Genomic DNA, 8,549 nt, shown 5'->3' with positions numbered 1-8,549 from the left:
TGCAACCACACCTGAGTGTATAATGAGATGACTTTGGTAAAGCACCTAAGGATAGTGGCTGGTTGCCAGTCATGTGATTGGAGCGTTGGAACTTTTAAGTCCCACTTCCTTGACCTAAGGAGATGGAAAGGTAAGGGGATGACTGGAAGTTGAATCAGTCACCAATGGCCGATGATTCTATCAATATTGCCTAGGTAATAAAGTCTCCATAGAAACCCAAAGGATAAGGATTGGAATGCTTCAGGGTTGATGAACATGGAGAGATTGGGGGACAGTGGAGAGATTGGGGAACAATGGTGCTCTCAGCATGGAAGTTTAGCACCTTTCCCATATACCTCGTCATGTGCATCTCTTTCATCTGAACATTCCTAAGTTATATCCTTTTTTCCCTTTTTTCTCTAAACTTTTCTTCCATTCTTTCTTTCTTTTTTTTTTATCCATCACCCACTTACCTCATCACCCATATCCCTCTCCCCTCCAGCGATCCTCAGTTTGTTTCCTATGATTAAGAGTCTCTTATGATTTGTCTTATATCATTTAATAATGAACCAGTAACCTGGTAAGTAAAATGTTTGTCTGACTTGTGGGAGCCATTCTAACAAATTCATGGAACCTAAGGACGAGGATCACTGGAACCTCTGATTGATAGTGGCCAGTCAGAAGCACAGAGTTGCAAGAGACTTGCAACTGGTGCCTGAAGGGGCAGTGAGGGAGGCAGTCTTATACCAATGAGTCCTCTAATTGCAGTATTGGATGATATGTCTAAGTAGATGGTGTCAGAATTGAGTTGAATATAGGACATCAAGGTGTCCAAGTCATGCTTGATGGCATAGAAAAAACCTCCATACATTGGAACTGAGTGCAGGTATTAGGTAGACAGATAGACACACCCGTACAAGTGCGCACACACACACACACACACACACACACAAACACACAGGGTTTACAAGTTGGCCAGATCGACTTAAACTAGTAAATCGCATAGGGTGTTAAGGGGCTAGAAAAGTCTTGATCAAGATGACTGAAAACTTCAGTTGAAACTAAAGAAGTCTCATGAGAGCTTCTCTCTGTGCAACGTACTTCTCCCTACCTAGGCGAGGGCTCCTAACTCCATACATGTTCACTCTAATTTCATTAATATTAACAAAATTACCTTTTATATACATTTGCTTTTTATTATTTAAAGCACAGTTTCTTTAAGAATAGGTGTGGAGGACAGAAATGTATCTCCTAATTTGTCAGGTAACTAAAGATCATTGAAAAGAAATCAAGAGTCACTGAGAAAAAAAAACACTTTAAAAAAATTTTTGTATCCTCAATTGGCTGTGACTAGAATTTTATACTTGTAGTATTTTCCCTGTTTGTTTTGTTTGTTTGCTTTTTCATCAAGGGTGGATAGGAAAGGCCCAGATGTCATCAGGCTTGCAATTTCTATAAACATTCCTCCTTTTCTCCCCTTTAACTTCAATTTTCTTTTCCTTATTTTATAGAAGAAAATAATATTTTGAGAAACAGTAAAGCAGAGTTATCCTCTAATTTTTGTATAAATCTTAGGGACATAAGTTCTTAAAGAAGGCAATTAATGTCCTGAATTTCACTCAACAACATACAACAAAGCTCACTGAAGTTGACTTGATTTAACTAAAACAAGAAACTGTTTATTGCTTGATTACTTATCCATTTTATATTATAAGAGACAGAGCTTGAGGTTTTTGTTTTTTTGTTTTTCTTTTTCTAGACCAAAGCATGTTGTGGAAATTTACAGAAGAGCCTCTGAAAAGCAGAGTATCCATCATTCTGACAAGTTCTAAACCCACAGCCTGTTTTCTGGTGAACATGTAAAGATCAGCCTTCCTGTGAGAGTTAACATTTCTATAATGTTTCTTGCTAGAAGAGTATGCTTATTAAATTGATAACAGAGAGTAACAACATTTTAAACCAGTCAATTTTCTACCTGCCTCATCAGAGTAGCCATTGTCCCTCGGCTTCCACCTCCTCAGACACCCCCACCACCTTACATTTATTAATTTTGGCCCAGGATTGATGTTAACTGGTATGTAGTACTTTCCATTCTCACAATGACTGAAAATGCAAAGCAAATCCCATCTTTCACAAATTGGTGATTGCAGAAGCTTTTTTTGGAAAGCTCCAAAATATGCAGTTTATTCTGCATTTGGAATTTCCTGTGGTTAAATATATATTAATTAATAATTATTAATATATAAATAATATATATTTATATATAAATATATATTTATAATGAATTGTATCTGAATCATTGTTTCTGTATGGTAATTTTTATCAAGCAAAATTCATTGGCAAAAAATCTAAGGTGGGTCCATGTGTAGCACTCCACTTTTGCTGATCTGTTCCAAACTGCTTCTCTTTCAAATCATTGATTTCCTTTGTCTTTTAAAACATTACTGTATTTTCAAAGAACCAACACAGCTTTTCCTTCCCTAATCAAGACATCTAGTACCTATTTTATTTACCCACAACTCTAGGATTTATGAATATATGCTAGGAAGTCATTGCATTTAACTGAACTTTGAACTCCCACTTAAAATATGCTCATCTTTGGGAAATGTGATTTTTTTCTGGGAATTCTATTAAAGAAACATTACTTGAAATTCTTCTACGCACATGAAAAAGTACTTCATCATTTTCATATTCATATATAAAAATTTTTAAACATCAGAACAACAAAATGAAGAGTTCTCGGTGTTAATGACCAATCCCTTTGCCCCCTTGTCACCTGCAAGAGCGCAGGCTATGGCCCAGGCCAGCCATGACCACTTTGCAGTTGAGTTCAGCAGGAGCATACTGGAAAATTAGTTTTCACAAAGATATTCATCCCTATTAAGAATGTCCCATCCATGACAATAGACTTTGGAAATCTTTGTTACAAAATATACCACATATTGGCTTCCTCTGAAAGTACATAACAGCTCAGATATTCATCTTCCCAAGAAGAGAAAAACATGTTACATAGTGCTGGCAGGATAAGTTTTCATTTGTTTGTTTGCTTTTTTTTAGCAAATTATGATTGCATGTAACAGACATAAGCAAGATGTTACGCTTTTCCTAGGAAACTAATCCACCATCCCAAGTTATTACAATCTGCTACATTTTAAGACTTATTTTTGAATTGTAAGGTGTAACGTGAATATTCATTTGTCATAAAGTATTTTCAGTAGTTGAATCTTGATATGATATTTTGCAAGGTAACTCAAGCCTAATAATGTTTCTATTTTTTTTTTTTTTGATGATTTGATTGCTTCTTGTGTTTTGTGCAACTACAGCTAGGACTTTGGGGTATCTACCCCTAACTTACATTACATTAACTTACATTTAAGCACTGGAGTAAAGATGATGCCAAAATTTGTCAATGACATATGTGGTACACAGGATTGTTGTTATGCATTCTATTTTTTAAAAAAATATTTTATTTATTTATTCATGAGAGACACAGAGAGAGAGAGAGAGAGAGAGGCAGAGACACAGGCAGAGGGAGAAGCAGGCTCCATGCAGGGAGCCCAATATGGGACTCGATTTGGGGTCTCTAGGATCAGGCCCTGGGCTGAAGGTGGTGCTAAACCCCTGAGCCACCTGGGCTGCCCCAGCATTCTAGTTTTTTTTTTTTCTTATCGCTCAAAAGAAGCATAATCCAAGAACAATCACCATGTGCATGTGATATATGTGCATGTGATATATATATATATATGAGACACAGAAATACATATTTGTTTATTTGTATTTAACCTAGTTGAATAATAGTGTAAACACCAGCATTCACTAGAATACCAACTAGTAGCTTCCAGAATCTGATGTGAATGTTTGTCAAACATTAACCAGGAGTATTTTTTTGACTTGTACACCAAAACCTGATATTGTTTACACATTTTTTTTTATTAAATATAGGTTAGTAAGGTGTTTCACTCTTATTACTAACAGAGAGAAGTTCGCTATCTGATTTTCCAGAGCATCTTGGGAAAAAATATCAGTAACAATAAATTCATCAACTGATTTGTTCAAAATCCAACCATGAGTTAAAAACAACAGCAAACGTCAAACTTTTGAACTTTCAGTCCTATCAAATATAAACACAATTATTGTCTGAATAGAGCTAATAAAGACAAAACTACAATCTGTCCATTTTGGGTGGTGAAAAAAAAACACATCAAAAGTTAATGAATTCACCATTTTTAGAGGTTAGATTCAAAGGCTAATCATGATAATCCCTTGAAATTTGCCACTAAAATGAACTGCTGCCTCTTAGGCTGCAAAGTATAAAGCTTGCTTTTTTTTTTTTTTTTTTTACCTATTAGAGACATTTCCAGAAGGAATTAAAGCATCTGACTTTACATTTTAAAATCTAGATCTTTTTCTGTCAGGGATGCAAAATAGAAATTCCAAGGCTATTACAATAGAGGATAGAGGCTAGAACTCAGTTTGAGCTCCACTCCATGAGAATGAAGTGCTCAGGGGTGTTTAGGGGCTTCGGTGGAAGTGGAGGTGGAGGTGGAAAGAGTGGAAATCATGCGTGATTGTTAGTTGACCTTACCTAGAGGAAAAGTAGACTTTATCTTCATGACCCGAGGTAACTTTATAACTTGGAGCAAGAGGGTCCACTGAAATCAGGCTACTACTCAGAATCGCCACTACCTTACTGATTTCAACAGGTTGGTTCCCAGATCTTTGAAAAAGACAGTCCAGAGTTGTATATCTGGCAAGAGGGTTTTAAAAAGATTCCCATCTCAAGGGGGCAGAAAAAGAATTTTCAGTGGCAAGTTTTCTAAAGGAGACACTAGAGAAAGGGAAGTTAGGGATCTAGAGGAAGGAAGAAATTTGGCCACACTGAGGGAAATATTCAGGATATCTTGGTCATATCCCACCTTCAAAAAACTAAAACAAAATAGCATTATGTTCACATTTTCTTAGAAACTCTCTTACAAAGAGAGTATCAAGCAACTGGAAAAAGATGTTTAGCCACTCTGTTTTTTGTTGCATTGCCTAGAATTCTCTAACCAAACCTGTGTTTTCCAAGGGCCAAGGCCTTGGGTCCAGGGGAGGGGTAAACATAAAGAGGGTGGGTTAGCATGAACTTGAGCTGGACATGGATGATGTTGGGTCAAGCCTTAAAAGAAAGGATGGGTTGCGTGAGGGCTCAGTGGAGGTTGCAGCTCCTGGAGGATGAGGTTCATTTTCAGGCAATTACTCTGAAGTACGGAGTTCACTGAGCTGCAGCTGGGGTAATTGTGTTAAAGGTTAAACTGAACAGGAATCAAAAGGCGGAAATCTAAACCAGAGCAAATAAAGTATGAGAGGAAAATGGCTAATAGTAAGCCCTTTACTGTTTTCTAAAAACCACTGATCTCTACCTATATTGATGCATTTCTTTAAACATTTCCAATTTTAAAATCACCTATTACTCCAATAGGTAGCAACTTCTCTGGGCTTTTCCCCTAAAAGTAAAACAAAGGATTGAACTGTCTAGTCATCTCAAAGAATGATTTGGGGATCGTCGACTTTTACATCACCTGGGTTGCTGGTTAAAAAATGACTAGTCCTACAGAGACTGTGCTGAAGCAGATGCAGAGCAGTGGGGGATGAGAAGCAGGGCAGTGAAAGGGAGCCCAGGGGAATGAGGAAAGAACCATTAAAAAGAAAAAAAAAAAAGAAAAAGAAAAAAAGTAAATACTAGAGTAGATTGCGGAAAAAGTAAATTTTTACCAAGCTAAAGCTTGAGAACTGCCAAATGTATAAGCAATGTGCATGCTGTCACAGGTTTAGTCTAAAATAGGTGGGAAAAAACCTGATGCAAATAAAACTCTTTATCATTTTGAAGTATTTTAAAAACACTGATGATTAATGTTTTCCACTAAAATTTGTACTGGCCCGGTTTTTTCAGTGAAGTAGTAACTGGTTTGTAAGAATTCAAGAACTAGAAGTTAAAAAAAAAACATAAGATATGAGAATGGCAAAAACCATTAAATATCCTTCTGCCCAATCAACTTAATTAGCTCTGAATTTCTAAAAGACCTGAGAAAAAAAGTAGCTTTCCATCTCGTGTGTCCTAATAAAGTAATTCTCCTAAAATATTATCTTTTTAATAACAGCAACCTGGGAACGTCTGCACTGTCATGAACATCTTAAGATGACTTACTTTGGGGACAGTCTTCTCTCCTAGAAGCTTGCTATAATCTTATAAATAAAATAATAGTATTTGTAATAAGGGAGGGATAGTGAAGAGGAAAATGCATGGAGCATTATGAGCCTGAGGCAGATTTAAATGGAATACCACAACTGAAATATTTGCTTGCCAGGAGGTTACACACAGGAATTAGAAGGTCAGAGAGAAAGAGAGGAAAGAAAAATGTGAAGGAATGAAGGCAAATTATTTCAATTTCCCCCATTACCAGCTCTTTGTCTAATGAGGTCTGGTTTACAAAAGATTTACCAAGAAATATGTTCATATTCAAAATGACTCTCTGCATATATAAGAATTGTAGTTGCTCTATTGAGAATAAAAAAGTATTTATTTAGTAAAAAAAAAGAACCACTATAATAATAGAGCATAATAGACAAACAGCAGTTGAAATAATTCGATAAATGATATGATTCTCTTCAAATTTAATCAAATCTCAAAAAAATTAATCAAATCTGTTTGTCTGACAATATACACTTGTAAATTTTGTAGTTAAAATGCTTTCATGTGCCACTTATTAGAATCTTTACACACTATAGTTATTCCCTTTGTGTGTGTGTGTGTGTTTTCCTTGTAAAACGTGTGTTAGTGAGGTCACATTTGATTCCAAGTGATGGAAGCACAACTTGAGTGGCTTGAGAAGCTTGAGAGGCAAGGGAAAAAGAAACCCCTACCAAGGGTGGCCACTTGGAGGGAAAAGTAGTTCCCCTGATGATACCAAGTTTGAATATTTTTAATGTACAATCTTAACTTTCACAACAATCCTGTGAGGCAGAAATAAAAGGAAGCTTTATATATGAGAAAACTGAGTAACTAGTAGCTTATCAATCTGGTTAATGTTGGAGGTTGAGCCTTCTGACAGCAGAAGGTATTTCCCTAACTGCTTACTGTTCTGTCTCCCACAGTTCCAGCCCCACCAACCCCAATTCCTTGGATTCTGGAAGGCTTTATGAACATACCCGGAGAGATCATCTCTAAATGTGTCATCAGCTAGTGCTTTATCCAGATTACATTCACAACTAATAGTGGAATTCATGTCAGCTCTTTACAGAAGTGAGAAGACATTTGCCTGATTCTGGATTTTCCGCCCTTGTCCTGACAGGAGGTAACCACAAAATGAAGCACAATTCAGTCTTTTCCCCCAGCATATAGTGCAAAAAAGTCACACATCTAGGCATTGATTTAGCTTTCAACTGGCATCTTCTAAACTAGATGTGAAAAAAGGGTTTAAATTCTTTGGGATGGCTGGCAAGACCCTAACTTCTTGCTTATTGATTTTTATGTTATTGCTTCTGGTTATGAATTGTGGATTTAAAAAAAAAAAAAACTTTTATGGTGGCTAATAAAAGGGAAAGCCAGGAGAAAAATCCAGCCCCTATTCCACACCCCTCCCATTAGTTTCTTTTTTAAAAAATATAAATCTATAAAGAGAATTTTAAAAAATAGTATATATAAATCCAATTTGTGTCACAAAAAGGCATAAAGAAATTCCAAGATATAAGGACTCTGTATGATACAGCAAAAGGGAGAGACTCCATTTCTCCTGGAGACAGAGGGAAGGAAGAGAGGGCATTAACCTTTTCTTGGCTGAAAGGTATACTTGATGATCAATAATGAACTACATTCATTAGTCACTGAAAAAGGAAGGAGTAGTATTTTTTCTTTCATATATCCAGCCCATAATAAAGCATCAGGGCAGCCCCGGTGGCGCAGCGCTTTGGTGCCGCCTGCAGCCTGGGGTGTGATCCTGGAAACCCAGGATCGAGTCCCACATCGGGCTTCCTGCACGCAGCCTGCTTCTCCCTCCACCTGTGTCTCTGCCTCTCTCTTCGCTCTCTCTGAATGAATAAATAAATCTTAAAAAAAAAAAAAAAGCATCAGATTGCACAATTTGTTTTATTACATCACTGCAGGCAGCTGGAATATGAGGTGTTGAATTGGTGCTCCTTTGCAAGAATTACAGCTCATGTGTTGCTTTTATTATGGTTCATTGGTGTTCTAGGTCAATCTGAATATACAGCTTTAGCATTTTCAAATTCCAATTTGACAAATAGTGTCCTGAAAAGTTTGAGGATAGGGAGAAATCAAATTCTTTATATGAACACATTAAAAAATGGGCAGGTTTTATGCTTCATAGGAAATGCTAACTCCTAAAAATATTGTCTACTTAATAAATAACATTGAATAACACTGCCATTTAATTCAAAAACTTTAGGGTAATAGAGTCCTGAAGGACAAACACCATTGCCCCAGGACTTGATTTATGATTGGAAGGGGAGGTCTTCTAGCCTCCCTTCTATCAGTACATTAAAATTCTCAGAGACGCCATTTCTGATCTCAT

At 36.6% G+C, this 8,549-nt stretch overlaps 1 long non-coding RNA gene across 1 annotated transcript; it reads left to right on the top strand.

The window, feature by feature from the left end:
• Positions 1 to 269: 269 nt before the first annotated feature.
• Positions 270 to 8,024, top strand: LOC144306070 (uncharacterized). The gene is made up of 3 exons (XR_013373106.1): positions 270 to 559; positions 1,739 to 1,856; positions 7,114 to 8,024. It is a non-coding gene; the product is annotated as an uncharacterized LOC144306070 (long non-coding RNA).
• The last annotated feature ends 525 nt before the right edge of the window (positions 8,025 to 8,549 follow it).

Source organism: Canis aureus, chromosome 36, assembly GCF_053574225.1.
Source record: "Canis aureus isolate CA01 chromosome 36, VMU_Caureus_v.1.0, whole genome shotgun sequence".
NCBI lineage: Eukaryota > Metazoa > Chordata > Mammalia > Carnivora > Canidae > Canis > Canis aureus.
The sequence above is the reverse complement of the archived record's forward strand: the minus strand, read 5'-3'. Positions and strand labels throughout refer to the sequence as shown.